General features: G+C 36.2%; 1 long non-coding RNA gene across 1 annotated transcript in view; it reads left to right on the top strand.

Moving 5' to 3' along the window:
- Positions 1-7,305, top strand: part of LOC149128463 (uncharacterized) — a 536,236-nt gene extending 528,931 nt beyond the window's left edge. The window contains exon 4 of the long non-coding RNA XR_016233158.1: positions 7,215-7,305. This is a non-coding gene — a long non-coding RNA (uncharacterized LOC149128463). The remainder of the gene's footprint in view (positions 1-7,214) is intronic.
- Positions 7,306-16,445: the final 9,140 nt, after the last annotated feature.

Genomic DNA, 16,445 nt, shown 5'->3' with positions numbered 1-16,445 from the left:
CTTTCTCACCTTGATTCTGCACCACCAGTTAAAGTGATTAACGTCTATGTGTTTCCAATGTATCCTATGATAACTTCAGACAGAACATCTATCACCTCTTAAGTCCAACCCTATCCGCTCAGATTGTGTACTTACTATGATTTTAATGCCCCTCCTAAATTCACATAGAAATTTGTCCTTGGAGCAGTCCTATGAGATGTGAATTTTAAGAGGTCATCAAATCATGAAGGCTCTGCCCTTATGAGTAGATTAATGCTCTTGTGAGAGTGAGTTCCTGATAAAAAGGATGAGTTCAATCTGACTTCCTCTCTTTGCCTTGTACATGCTCTCTTGTCCTTGTACCATGTCATGACCCAACACGAAGGCCCTCACCAGATACCAACTTTGTGCTCTGGGACATCTAGCCTCCAAAACTGTCTACCAAATAATTTTCTGTTCATTTTACATTAAGAAGTCTATTGTATTCTGCTATAACAGCAGAGAACAGACTACAATAAAGCTAGTTGAAGACAACGAATAGTTACTTACGTTTACAACCTTAGCACCTTAAGACATGTTATCTGGTACTCAGTAAATGGCTATTGAATGATTAGAAAGTAACAGAAATTAGATTTACAACATAGTGTTACATTGTACAATAATCAACTGGCTTTCTGAAATATACATTTAAAATGTATTATGAATTAAAGCCACTAACTGGACACTATATACAGAGTTTTTTTTTTTTTTTTCAACAAACCATATACGATTTTATAAGATAATTGTAATATTTTCCATTTGGATTCATTAATGCCATGGAATAGTTATATTATAAAGCATAAAACTATAAAAATCCTAGGTTGGAAAGACGATCTCTATGGGACTTCTGCAACAGTTGAAATGCTTTTTTAGAATATATTTATTTATTCGAAAATCAGAGTGATAGAGAGGGGAAGAGACAGAATTTTTCCATCTGATGGTTCACTCCTCAAATTGTTCCAACAGCTTGGTTTGGACCAGCATGAAGCCAGAATCCAGGAACTCTATATTGGTTTCCCACATTAATGGTAGGGGCCCAAGTATGTAAACCATCTTCTCATACCATCCCAAGCACATTAGCAGGAAGCTGAATTGGAAGCAGACAAGCTGGGACACAATTCAGTACTTAAAATGAGATGCTGGCATCCCTAAATGGTAGCTTAACCCACTATCTCACAGCACTGGTCCAGAAAGTTTGTTCTTGAAAGTGGACGAATTAAACTTAACTAAATAAAGGAGGTAATTTTTGTGCTCAAGTATCTGAAAAGTCTGGAATCCCTCCAACCCCCAAATCAGCAAGGCTGGATGCAGCAGCTTAACCAAGTATCCATCCTCCTTCCTCTCACTTAGTTTACAGAATAGTTGATCCTAAAATGCTGTCGGCCACATCGCTTGTGCACGACCAGTATGGCAGAAGGACATTGCTTTAGCATTTACAGCACAAATTCTTAGGTTCTCTGAAACACCTTGGATAACATGCTCATCCTTTAACCAAATTCTATGGGTACTTAAATACCTAGGTTGGTTTCACTTATGGGTCTAGGAATGAATTCTGTTTACCTTAAATCACATCGATCCCTATACAGAAATTGTGGCTGTTATGAAGGGAAAGAAATAAGTGGTAGAGATGGAGGCAATCCCACAAACAATCTTGAAAAGATTACTTAACTCTATTTTACTGCATTATCTCATTTGCAAAATAACAGGGATGATATAGTACTCAATGCATGAGCTTATTGTGAGAGAGAAGCAAACTATATGGGAAGGTTCCTAGTACATTGTGGTTTATAGCAGGCATTTATATAAATTTTCCAGGTACTTGGTCCCTCTAGTTGTTTGAGAGATTATAAGTCCATATTTCCTTCTTACTCACTATATTTCTCTAAAGAATCCAAATATGGAAGCTTCTTTTTGTCTTGTTCTGAAAATTGTACTGAGAATTCGTGGGTAGCAAATGCGAATTGTGTGAAACTTTTTATAGGTTAATAAAATCACCTTTATGCTAGAATCTAAAATGCATTGATCTGGATATTTGTTTTACTGTGACTTAATGTATGGAAGTGCATCAGTTTCCCTGTATCAGCTAATTGTCATTTCCAGTAACACATTTTGAGAAAAATGTTCTCACAATATTCAGAAACCATGCACGAATTTCTCCTTCTGAACTTCCTTGTAAACAACTACCAAGCTTTCTAAATTCAGACTATCATTAATAGAGTAGAAACAAAGTAGTAATTTTTTGAAACTGCTGATGTAGGGTAAACATCAAACATAAACATATATGTCTTTCCGTACATCTGCAAAAGAACAGTAGATACAGAAATAAGTGATCCAAATTATATTGTTACAAAAACAACCAGAAAGTGCATGTTAGTTTTCCCTGAATTCTGTGAATGAACTTCAATTACACTTATTGCTACCCATGGTGATTCTATTATAAAATGGCTTATAATTTATCTCCACTGAGAGACCCAACATCTCATTTCACTGTGCACAAAAGAAAACTCAGTTTGATCCCTTTCTTACCTATTTTTTTTTTTTTTGGCATTTAAAAATTTCTGTTAATGAAACCATAAGTGTCGCTGGTTTTGAAACCACAGAACTATCATAATCACTTTTTTAATCATTTTTTCTTATAATACGTTTCCTTTACTATTATCTTAAATTTCATCTCCCCATCACAGTCGCTGTTTTTTCTAAAAAATCAATGATCCAGAAGCGCCTTGGAGTCCATGGACTGTTTGCGGATGCATCTCCCTCAAGAAAATCTTTGAAAACTATGCCTGGTTCAACTTTATGTCCCCAGTTTCTAACACAGTTTCTAACTCAGAGTCCATCTGTACAAAATACTGGAACAGAAGAGGCATCTAATTCATTCAAGTGCTGTTGGTTCCTTCTCTCTTGAAATCAAACCACATCTTCCTATCGGATTAATCTTTTCCAAGTACATCTCTGTTATATTCCTCTTTTAATAACCAAAATAAAATACAACATTTGTTTAATGCCTGCCAAGTTTTTGGGTCCATATTCTCAGCAACACCATCGCAAATTATGTTAGTAATGAGGAAACTAAGGGAGAATGAATTGAGGATGCAGGCTGAGCTCACAGTTTTCAAAGGGAAGGTCTGTCCTTGTGTAAATTCATGTGTGTCTGACATGGGAGCCTTTGATTATTGACTCTGCTTCTGGCCTCTCTCTGCTAAAACATTTCTGGAGGGCCTCTCTGAAACAGTATGTCCTTTTAGGACAGTAGCTGATCATGAAAAAATCTGGGTTGTGACCACCAACTGAGGGCTAATTATTCAGAATGAGCTGGGTAGAAGAGCAGCAAACAACTTTTCAGAGCTTGTTAGCAGCATAGAATCTCAGGCTCCAACCCAGGCCTAAAGAACCAGAATCTACACTGTGCCAAGATCCTCAGGAGGTTTGTAAGCACATGGAACGTTCAGATTATTACATCAAGGAAACACTGAACACTGGGCCCCAGCACTGATTTACCAAAAATAAGTCATGTTATCCTAACCTCAGTTTTTCCTTTCATATCCATTGCTCATGAATAGAAGGGGCAGTTCAGCAAGAAATTGCATAAATATCAAGTAATACTAGGATAATTGAAAGCACTGTTACTCATCACAGTCATTACTATTTATAATCATATTTCAATACTCAACATATAGTTCAAGTATTATCACTTGCTTACAAAACTAACCAGGCTGCAAATTCTAATGGGCAGGGAATCTACATGCTCTGCTTGTTATCATATCCCCAGGACATCCTAGGAAATCAACATAGGTAGGTTGAATGAATAAACCAAATTATTGAATAATGACTTGGTATTACAATTTGGTCAAAATGTTGGTGTTATTAAAAAGGATATTTAATGAAGGGAAGGGTATTGATACTTTGGAGAGAAATTTTTAGTGTTGGATGAATCTTTTCTTCTGCACATTTATTTCTTCACTTCATCAGACAGTGAAATCATGTTCCTTAAGTTTGTGCATAATATTAACTTGGGAGAAAGGTTGGACATGTTGGAAGATAGAATGAAAATAAAAGAAGACATTTGAAAACAGGAGAGATCGTCTGAATCTCTTAAGATGAAATTTAATGGCACCGATGTAAATTCAGTTTGAAGGATCAATAAAAGCAACAAAGGATATTAATACATCAAAACATGAGATTTCTTTGGAAGAGTGATGGCTTTAAAAAAGTAAGTAGGAAAGATTACTTTATTGGTAAAGATCATACAGTTACAACCCATACAGTTTATATAAGTCAATGTGGAGTAGGAGACGTGGTACATCCCAAGTGAAGCTGCCCTATTTCAAAGCTTAATAAACCCTTCTGAAAGGAGCCAGATAGTACATAATCTCAGCTTTGTGAGTGGTAAGTTCTTTGTCACAATTACTCAACTCTTGTTGCAGTGAGAAAGCTTCCTTTGGTGATACATAAACACATGAGTGTGACTTTATTCTCATAAATTTTATTTATGTTCACTGAAATTTCATTTAATAAAATCTTCAGGTTTCATGAAATATAACTCATTTCTTGATTTATTATCAACTATTTAAACATCAACAAAGCAAACAGGTGGCAGGCCAGCTCTTGTATAGTCTTATTTAACTAGAACTGCTTACATTGAGAAAAATCTTTTTGTCTTCAAATGGAAATGCACACCATGTGGTTGCAAACAGAGAATGTGCTGGATGAGGGAAAGTGTAAAGGAAGTAGAAAATGAATATTTGCATCCTCAAATATTTGAAGTATAGGAAAATAAGATAGAGAGGCATTATGTCATTGCATTTCAGGAATGGACTTTGGATTCTGAAAGGACTGGATTCAAATTCAAGCTCTGTCATCTAGCACAACTATGTATACAATTTCATACAGTATGTTGACTATTTGCCTGTCTCATCCTCCTCATTTACATGATGAAAAACTTTATAGTCCCTGTTGTTTAAATTAGCCTTTGTTCTATGAAAATCACTTCATAACTTGATGACTTAAAATAAAAATGAGTTATTATTTGCCTCAGTGTTGTGATAAGTTGTGATACTGTGCTGGTGGATTTGCCTAGGCTCACTCATGTAACTATATTTTGCTCAGTGTGAGCTGGGTTGGGAGACCTAAGCTCACTCACTCACAAATCTGACCATGTGTGCTGGCTATCAGGGGAAGTTCCAAGACCTACCCTGCACAGACTCTTGTCTTCACATAGCTCTAGACTGACTTCCTTATTTCGTGTTCTAAGGCTAACATTTCAAGAATGTAAAGGAAGTTGTTTCAGGGACTTTTGCAGCCTAGAATACAGAACATGCAGTATCTGTTCCATCACATTCTGCTTTTCAAAGTAAGGTATGTGAATAATACAGTTTTAAGAAGGTAAAGAAACAGTCTCCATTTCTGGACAGAAAAGTCAAATTGCAAAAGCATAGACATGCTGATTAGACATTAACTGTGGCATTAATCAATACAGATCTGCTGATCAGGGTGTTGCAAGGCTTAAAAACAAAACAATTCTGAAGTACTTAGGATAGTCCACAAACTCTAATAACTGCTTCATAAATGGCAAATAAACCATTATGGATCAAATACATTATCGAATAAAACAGGAATTGAAGAATATAAAGTCAGAAATACATCATGTTGAAATGAGCTGCCACTGGATAGATTAAAAAAGAAAAGTTCAAATATGTAGCTAGATAAGGCAATATCCAAAGCAAAATCAGCCTTTGAAATTATTATCAATTTGTATTCATTATTGACAAATTGCATTTGTGCATATTCATGGGGTACAAAATGGTGCTATGGTATACATATATACAGTGCAGAATGAGTTAATCATGATAACTAATCTATCCAGCACCTCGGTTACTTACTATTAATCCTCCTAACTGAAACAGAGTTCTCTTTGACCAACATTTTCTCATTTTTACCCAGCCACCAGCCTCTATCACCATGTTGATGTCTACTTGGATGAGGCTGACTTTTTGGACTCCACATGTAACTAAGATCGTATGATATTTTTCTCTCTGTATCTGGATTATTTCACTTAATATAATGTCCTCTGGGCTACTCCATATTCTTATAGATGATAGGATTACCATTTTTAAAAGGTTGAATAGTATTCATCTGTTTATTTGTATCACATTTTCTCTATCTATTCATCTGTTGTGGACACAATTTAATTCCATAAATTTGTTATTATGAATAATTCTCACATTAAATATTGAATTCGTATATCTTTATGACATATTCATTCAAAAATATTTTTAAGATTTAGTTTTATTTATTTAAAAGGAAGATATCCAGAGAGATAGGAAGAGAGAAAGAGAGGGAGGGACAGAGATCCTCCATCTGCTGATTCACTCCCCAAATGACCTGATAGCAGCGACTGGGCCATGACAAAACTGGGGACCAGGAACTTCCTCTGGGTCTCTTACATGGGTGGCAGGGGCCAAAGGACTTGGGCCATCCTCTGCTGCTTACCCAGGTGCATTAGCAGGGAGATAGATCAGAAGTGGAGCAGCCAGGACTTGAACCACGTCAATACGGGATGCAGGCACTGCAGGAAGCATCTTAACTTTCCACACCACAGCTAAGCCCCATTTAAAATATTTTAACTATATCTCCAGTAGTGAGATTGCTATATGGTATGATAATATTATTTTTAGTTTTTTTTCAAAAATTGCTGTACAGTTTTTCATAATGGTTGTATTAATTTATATTCTTATAATCACAGTGCAGGAATTCCATTTGCTTCATATGCTTTCCAACACATGTTTTCCTTTAATCTTTTTGATATTAACAATTCTGACATGCATGAGGTAATTTGAGTTAAAGTTTAGATTTCTCTAATGATAAATGATGTTGAGTAATTTTCCATATATATATATGTATATATATATATTAGTGTATATATATATATATACACATACATATATACTGATCATTCATATGTCTTCTTTTAAGGAATGCCTATTCAGGTTCTTTGCCCATTTGTATTTCTTAATATTTTTCAGTTTTGTGCAGGAGTCCACACAAAAATATAATTACATTTTAGGGAATAGATAGAGGCCACTACAGCATTTTACTGAAAAAAAAAAATTTAAAAACATGCATCAACTTGAACAATGTACTAGATATTTTCATTTCTTCCTTGAAATCCATTCTTCCTATGTTTTCTCTTTGCCTAGGGAAGGAAGCTGGTTGGTACAAACTGTAAAAACAGACTGTCTTTTCCTCTGGCCTCCAGTTTGGATTTAGCAAATGAAGAGCACAGGTAAGAAACTTAGGGGAGATATGAGATAGGAGTTAATTACTGTTACCATCTCTTGTGATTTCCAGATATTGATCTCATACCTTTGTAAACCTTTATTGAATATTCTCTTAATTTACTCAGTTTTGATGTATCATTATTTTACAGGTAGTATACATAAAGATCCTAAAATATCTTCTTGTTCATCCAAAAACTAAAAGTGATTTGTGGTAGCAGACAAATACTATAAGGTATCAACCACTATAGCAAAAACTGAACCTATCAAATATTTCATTCAAATATTTTCATTTATTAAAGAGATGAGGACTTTGTACCTACTCCAAAGGGTGAACCAAAAGCAGATCATAGTCCAGATGTGTACATGGTCATCAATCCATTAATCCTACAAACAGTGGAATGTAAACTGCAATAAATGCCATATAAAGAAGTTCTCACATGCTGTGACATGAGAGTGCGTATGAAGAGGCTCTGAGAAGTCTAGGAGTGAGGAAAGGTTAGTCCACACCTATTGTGTTTACGCAGAGTCATGATGGATTGTAGGCTTTAAGTGGGAGTGGAAGACTGGGAAGAAAATTCCAGGCGAGGGAAAGATGTGAAGGCATACTGACACAAGGGAAAGATAAGAATTTAAAGACTAAACAAAGCTATTGTGGACAGAGGTCAGATTGAAATGAGAAAACATTGTTGAACAAGTCTAATAGAGTTAGGGCCAAACTGTCAAGGATCTTAATAATTACTTTCAAGATTTTGGGTTGACTCAAAGAACAATGGAAACTCTTATATTTAAATAAAGGAATGACTGTGACATATTTTGCTAATATATCACTGGCTAAAATGTGGAGAACAGATTATAGAGGACAAAATGGAGAGAGGCATTAATTAGGAAAATACTATAGCAATCCAAGTGAGAAATAATGAAAAACTAGAAAAAAAGTAGAAAATACAGGAAAATTGGAGGATTCAAGAGAGATTTATAGGTAAAGATGATAAGCATTGGTGGTTATTATAGTTCTGTTGGGCTACTTAACCCAATACTATAGCCTATGTGCCTTATAAACAATGTACATTTATTCCTCAGAGTTCTGAGGATTGGGACATCCAAGGTCAAGTTGCTGATGGATTTCGTGTCTGGTGACGGCCTGTTTGCCAGTTCATAGACGTGCCTCCTAATGTCCTCAAGATAGCTGTCTGGGATGTATGCTATAAGGGTACCTAATCATCACCTAAATGGCTCTGCTTCCTAATCTCATCATTTTAGGGGGTAGAATTTCATTATACAAATTTGTAGGCAACACAATCACTCAAATGATAGCAGTGCTGGAGGGGATTTCAGCAATGAGAAAAAGAAATGCCTTTAGATTTCTCCTTTGTTGAGCCAGAACGTATGTTTGTGCCAAGCTATAATATAGGAAGTAGATAGACACCAAGAGCTCATGGGAGAGTTCTGTCTTTGGTGTCAAAACACAGAATTCATGTACATATTGGAATTCATCAAATCTGGTGCATAATTTAGATCCTGTCAGAAAAATGGAGGGTACGAATAAGAGAAAACCCTGAGTAGTCCGAACATACAGCAGCTGAATTAATGAATACAGCATGCAGATAAAACTAAGGAGGATCCAGAGGGATATCAGAATAAAACAATATAGCATCTGAGAAAGGAAAGTTGTCAACAGTGATTAATGTGCAAGAAAGTCAAGTAAAATAATAACAAAGGATCATTCTATCCATGACTATTAGATAATTGACAATGGGGAATAAACGAGAATGGAATGAATGTAGTGTGGCATGCAGGCTTTGGAAATCATGAGGAGCAATGTGGTTGGACAAAGTGTAATGGGTAGTCATGGGAGATTTATTTTTCAAGTAGGAGGTTAAGCATCTTCAAATATTGATATATAATTGAAGAGGGAAAATACTGAATAAGCAGAATGAATAATACAAAATTCAGAGAAGATGAATGTGACAAGATTTAAAATGTAAGTAAGTGAAAGAAATAACTATATTGAGTATTATCAGATTTATAATAGTAATTATGAATTCATCTGTATAATATCAGAACAGTTGGATATGAATTTAACAATGAGTCATTTATGCAATAAAAATAGATGTCTTGGAAATGAAAAATATGACAACTTCAAAATAATAGATGACTAAAAAGTGGACTTGATTCAGCTAAGTAGTGACTTAGTGGTCTGCAAGACTTGGTTAAGGATTCTTGAAGATAAGAATACAAAAGGGGAAAATGGAAAGAATGAAAGAAAAATAAGCACTTTAGAGGACACCTAGAATTTCTGCATCCATCGATTATGAGTTCAACAAACACAGCAGACCCATGTAATGACAATCACTTGGAATAGTGTTCTGACTTCAGAATCAGCCTTTAAGGCATACTGGTCAGACTGAAAAGCCCACAAGAGCATTTTAGGCATGGAAAGCCAAGACATTGTGGCAAGAATTGTCCCATATATAGGACCTCGGACCACAAAGAAGGATGTACTTTTCTCTGAAGGGAGGAGAGAACTTACATTTTGCTTATGGTCTTGCCTAAATACTGATGGAGTCTGTGGATTCAAAAGGCTTCCATAGCCTAGGCAGCTCATATCGAGAGTCTCAGGTGATCACTGATGTCATACATAAGAGTGTTAATTGTTAAATTAACAAAAGTCACTGTGCAGGACCTCCCATGCAAGACCTCTGCCCTCAATGAGTTATATTATAACTATGTCTAAGTGCTCACAAAAGATGTATCATTCTTAGGTGCTTCTTTAAAGTTAATTAAGTTTCTAAAAAAAAAAAGAAAAAAGAAAGAAGCGAAATTAACTTCTTCAAGATGCAATGACATTGAACAGACCTTGTCTTGACTGTGTAGGAACAGTTTGGGGTTTTTTCCCCCGTGCATATTGTTGAACACTTTACTTAGTATAGAGTTGGTCTTCAGTGTATAAAGTTAATTGAAAATGGATCTTAGTGGAGAATGGCACTGGGAATGAGAGAGGGAGCAGGAGGAGGGGTGGGAATGTGGGTGGGAGGGCAGGTATTGTGGGAAGAATCACTATATTCCTAAAGTTGTACTCATGAAATGCATGAAAGTTGTATTCCTTAAATAAAAAGGTTTCTGTGGGGGAGGAATAAAAAAATAAAAAACAGACTTTAGAAAGAACAAATAAAAAGAAATTATATAGGATATTCAATATATAAAGAAACAATTGCCAGGACTTATTCAGAACTTAGAAAACACATGAGCCTATGGACTGAAAGTTCCGAGCATTCTGCATAGTGTTAACAAGTGTCCACATGCATGTACACACATATACACAATACAATGAAGGTTCAATAGTCAGGGAATTTAGTAAACTCTAAGAATGTATGAGAAAGAAAAGATAGATTATTAACAAAGGAACATAAGTATAGGCAACTATCATTGAGTTGGTCCTGAGAAAGAGGGAAGGAAATAAAATAAAAACTCCTGTCCTTTTGGCCTTTACCACATATTCAGAGATGCTGACAAATACATTAAAATCAACGTATTAAACTGTGATAAACAATGGTCAAACATGAAGACCAACAGGATGTCAAAGCAAGTTACACAGTGACCTGAACTTTAGAAAGCTGATTTCATTTGTGCATTCTCAAACAGAAGTGAAGACTTCCTATGTACAAAGCTCTGCAGCTGACCCTCAGGGTAAATGACCAGAATGAAGAATGATGATTTGTGTCCTCATGGAACTGCCATCCACCGTGTTTTCTTTCTGAATCACCTAGTCTTCTGTACAATTTCTGTAGAAACATGGTTAATGACTCTGCTGTACAGAAAGAAAGCGACCTTTCATTTCTTACAGCCCAAAGGAGAAAATGGCATGGTGTGCATCACTGCAATCTGTCTCCTTCTTTTTAGAACTGACCATCTTAAAGATTCAGAATAATAAATGACAATAATATTAAAAATGATCATGCGGAAATTTATATTCATTAAATAAAAGTTAAAAAAACTTAAAAAAAAGATCATGCAATTAATGTCCCAGAGGATAAACAGCTCCTTCTCAAATACTAAAAAATGTATAGTTTGTTTCTTTTCTTGACTGTGAAATATTCTATTTTCCAAATACCTAGTGAAAGTGGGTACTGTCTGCATTGAGTCCATGTAGCAGTCTGATAAATCATCTAGGTCCATGGTACAGGCCCTTTCATCACTAAAAATTGTACTGATTAGGATTTGCTGTATTTTATCTGTTGTGCTGAAATCGTCTAGTATTACAATATTATGGACCAAACAGTGAATTCTGTAGTTTTTTTCAAAGAGCTGTTACACTGAACTTGATTTAAATGCAGCAGTATCTTGTTTTTCCTAACAAAGGTGATCCTTACTAGGCCTTTCCACTTCTGAAAACTGATAGGTGGCAGTGGATTGTTGGGTTCTATCCTTACAACACTGAGTTCTGTCTTAGGTAGTGGTCTGAAGTTATTCTTTCCCACTTTCATTAGGTGGTCCATGCATATGTAGGCAGGACAAGCAGCACAATGCTTTCGGGACTTTCTTGTTTCACTTTCCTACAGATTAATGTGAAGTGCATTCTCCAAGATGTGCAGTAGCCTTCCCAGTGTTTGTACTGGGGATGGCCTAACCCTCCTTATGTTTACCTTGAGTTTTAAAAAATACCATAAATATTATATATTGAGAACCCATTACATGGAAAGGACCCTATTGACACATCACATGCATTATGTGATTTAATCACTATATTTTCCCATATTGGGTTTCTGTATTTAAAAAAAATTTCAAGTTAAACTGCAAAGTTTTCAAAATTAAAAGACAACTAAACATGGTTATTATGATCCTTACTTTTCTAATACATTGTACAATGTTAACAACTTTGCAGTTTTCAAAATACCTTTACATTTATTATCTCATAGTTTACATGAAAATTTGCTGCGGTGGTATTATTAATGTCATTTTACTGAGAAGCATACTATTAAAGTGAGAATTAGCATTTATTTCATATAAATTATTTGTTATTTTGATTTTCTGTTTTGTTTTTATCATTAGATTTTTCTTTCAAGGCCATTTGCATAAGTGTTTTCATTCATAAGTAAATATCATAGCAAGTTCACAAATGTTGAATATTCTTACTCCTATTTGTAACAGAAAACATTTAAGCCCTATATACTACCTTTCCTTTATGTATTCACTGAGTGTACAATATCTCTGAGATCACACAAAATATATAATTATTCAAGAAAAGTGATAAAATTGTAATGCAAAAATTTTCACTATAGTTAGCAAATAGAAGAGAAGTTATACAAGGGTTAAAATTAACAAAAACTTCCAAGGCTCAGAGAGACCTCAGCTATAACTCAAACCTGTTACTTTTACAGCATATTTCTTTCACAGAATTTCACATTCTCTGGCCCTTTAATCCACCTGAAAAAGATTCTTTCCTAAGATCTGAGAAATAGCAACCAAAGAAGGATGCGTAGCCGTATGTTCCATATGCAGGCCCCTATCCCACATTCGGTCCACTGTGGACAGAAACTGTGCTTTTGTTTTCTTCTCCAGAAGGACCTCTGCCTCTTCTATCCCTTGACAGTGATTGACAGCTAAAACAAGCTGTTGTGTCAAAGCTCCTGCAAGTCAATTATGAAAATGATGTGAATTTGCTTAAAGATGATTGTAAATTGCTTCTGTCTGATCAGAATAATGAGTTTCAGTGCTGCTAATCAACATTGAGCATATATAGTACCTTGTTCCTGCCGTTGTGTTTCCAGCTGCAACTAGTTCACCCAAATGAGAATTTTTTTTTTTTTTAATTTCTTGTGAATTGAGGCAGGATGCTCTTAATAGGGACATCGTGGGAACAGGGGACGCTGGTCTCAAGGAAAGAGAGGAAGAGAAAGCAACACTCATTTTGCCCCAGTTGCATAAGTCATTTTGCTTACTCGTCTCTTAGGACTTCAAGTTAGAGAAACAGGCAGGAAGACAACATCAGCTAAGGCCAGATGTTTTACATATGCGTGATGTGTTTCACTATGGTCTCCTCATGGCTCTGTGAAGTGTCCATGGTTAGCCCCATAGACTAGCTGGCAAACTGAAACTATGAAATTGCTCAACATCACCCAACCAATAGAGAAGCAAGGATTCGAATTCTGCCTGTTTAATGTCAAAGCCAGTCCACCCACACCAGTGTCACCCACGATACTGTTTGGAAACATTTACTGTAGACCATTCCTGTGTGCCTGTTTACAGTGTTGGTTCTCTGGATCCACAGCTCAAGTACTGAGAGTCTACAGGGGTCCATGGCATGGGATCTAGGGACATAAAGTTCTAGCAAGAAATCCAAGGCACTTTTTATACACAGAAAGCCTTACAGCAACTTCACCTTAATTTTAATTTTCTCTCAAAATTCTTCAAGACCCACCAGAGCTCAGTAATCCAGCTGATCACAAAAGCTTACTAATTTGACTTTGCTACACTAAGTGTCAGAAGTGCTTTTCAATTTTTCCTTTAGAAGCTGGAGAAATACAATTTCATTGTATTGAGACATAACTCGGAAGTTTCCTATTCTATGCTTTCTCCTACAAATCGCTTTGTATATCCATAGTCCTTTTACTCAAATGGCTTCAGTGGGGCCTAGGAAAAAGATAAGGGGAAATGATCTAAGCCATAGTATCATACATTCAGGGTATCTGGCATAGAAAGCTATAGGGGTATGAAGAGACAGTTGTCAGTCTAAGAAAATTTTAACTCTGAACTCCTCACTATCTCTGTGACCTGTTATCATTTTATCCCACCGATTCGGTTTTTTTCCTAATAATAGGAATTATAAGTTATTGAGTTCAAATAATTAACTTCCTATTTAAAAATGTGGTAGTGGCTTATAAAGGTCAATTCAAAAATAGTTCAGCAGTCCCTCAAAATATTAACCATACTTCTATGTCCAGTCATAAAGCACAGTATTCATTATATACAAAAATGAAAACAATCCAAATTTCCAAGGTCTGATGAATGGACAAGTGAAGTGTGGTATAGGATGCTATTTGGAAGAAAATAAGAATGTAGGACTGAAACGTGCTACATGGATTAACTTTGAAAACGTCATGATAAATGGAGGAAGCCAGTTCCAAAAAGAATGCATTTTGTGTGTTTCCATTAAGATGAATTGTTCAGAAAAGGCAAACCCCTGGGGACTGAAAGAAGATTAGCACTTGCCTAGCAGGGAGAGGGATTAGAAATTAACTGCCAATAGGTAAAGGATTACTTTCTGTGGTGACAAACATTTTCTAAAGTAGAGTGTGGTGATGGTTGCACAAATCCATGAGTACATAAAAAATTAACATAAACTTTAAAGGGGTGGATTGTATGGCATTTTAACTATATATCACAACTAGTAAAAGAGTGAGGTATTAAAGATAATAAACTCTACAGGGACTGTGCCTAAATTATGTTTATCTAGAGAGGTCACAGAACCAGTGAGCTCTTTTATTATCATTATATATATATATAAATAGAGAGAGAGAGAGAGAGAATTATCTTACATCTGCTGCTTCACTCCTCAGATGGTCACAACAGCCAGTGCTGGCCCAGGCTGAAGCTAGGAGTTTGGAGCTTCAGCAAAGTCTCCCACATGGGTGGCAGGTGCCCAAACATTTGGGTCATCTTCCACTGCTTTTCTCAGGCCATTAGCAGAAATGGAGCAGATAGGACATGTACTGGTGCCCATAAGGGATGCCAGCATTGCAGGGGATGGCTTAATCTGCTAAACCAAAATACCGGCCCTCTTTTATAATTTTTAAAAGAGAAATTCATTATAAAGGGAGCAACTTTAAGTTCTTCTGAATGTTGACATGACTGAATTATGAAAACCTCCTAATCCTCATTGTTCTCATCTGTAAAATGAAAATATTCCATCTCACAGTATGTTGTGAAGATTATAAGAAACATGTAACTATAAAATGTAGGGTGATTTGAACACTTGGTCCACTGTTAGAGCTGGTGTAGTTGTTATCACAGATGTGGCCAATGTTCTTTTCTAGCTGTGCACTCACCAGCCAGTTAGTACCTTGCCCCAGACTGAAGATTTCTTTTGTTGGAAAGCTTTGCCTCTTTTTTGTTTGTTTTTTTCTTTCTCTGTGAAGGGTACCATCATCCTGTCTGTGACACAGGCAGGGGAAGCACTAGACTATGCTAGCTCATCCCTTTCCAAAAGAGAAGAAGGAGATGAAAGTTTGTTTCCTAAGACTGCTTGTCCTGTTCTTCAGTGAAGCTTTTGTGTATATATATCTAGTCTCCTCGGCTGTGTTCTCCCTTCAGTAAGAACTTACATCAGTTCCCGTTTACCTTTTAGTTCTAGCAGTGTCTTATATGTAGCAGTTATTTAGTAAACATAGCAATGGACTAAAATGAAATAAAGTGACTGTATGGATCCAGTTCTGACAGTTATTCAACACGAGCACCCCTCACATTCTCACCCTCAGGCAACTCAAGTTGACACCCAAAACAAACCATCACAGCTGCCGTTCCCTGGGTGTCCTGCTAACACCCTCCTTCTTTCTCATCTCCTTGTCAAAAGTTCTCTTTCTCCTCTATTTCCATGGCCAACTGTCTGAGGATATTTTTAAAAATATGTATTTATTTATTTATTTATTTGAATGAGAGAAAGAGAGAGAGGGCCAGAGCCAAATGGCTGCAACATCCAGAGCTGGGCCAGGCCAAAGCCAGGAACCAGGAGCTTCTGAGTCTCCCACATGGGTACAGGGGCCCAAGCATTGGGGTCCTCTTCTGCTGCTTTCCCAGGCCCATTAGCAGGGAGCTGGATCAGAAATAGAGCACCTGGGCCTCAAACAGATGCCCATGTGGGATACTGGCATTGCATGTGGAGGCTTAGCCTTCTATAACACAGCACCAGCCCCTGTCTGTCCATATTTTACAGACTTGTTGTGTCATGTGGTATAGTGAAACTGTTGTGTGTACATTACCTACTGTGTTCTCAATTCAATAAGAACTTAAACCATATCCTTTCAAGTTTTATTTCTAGCAGTGTCTTGCTCATATGTGTCTTGTTATATGAAGCAGACATTTAGTAAAGGTAGAATTGGACAAAAATGGGTTAAATTGATTGTATGGACCCAGTACTCAGGTATTTTCAGTAGC

Source organism: Oryctolagus cuniculus, chromosome 1 (genome assembly GCF_051225735.1).
Source record: "Oryctolagus cuniculus isolate XC-2025 breed Fujian yellow rabbit chromosome 1, ASM5122573v1, whole genome shotgun sequence".
NCBI lineage: Eukaryota > Metazoa > Chordata > Mammalia > Lagomorpha > Leporidae > Oryctolagus > Oryctolagus cuniculus.
The sequence above is the reverse complement of the archived record's forward strand: the minus strand, read 5'-3'. Positions and strand labels throughout refer to the sequence as shown.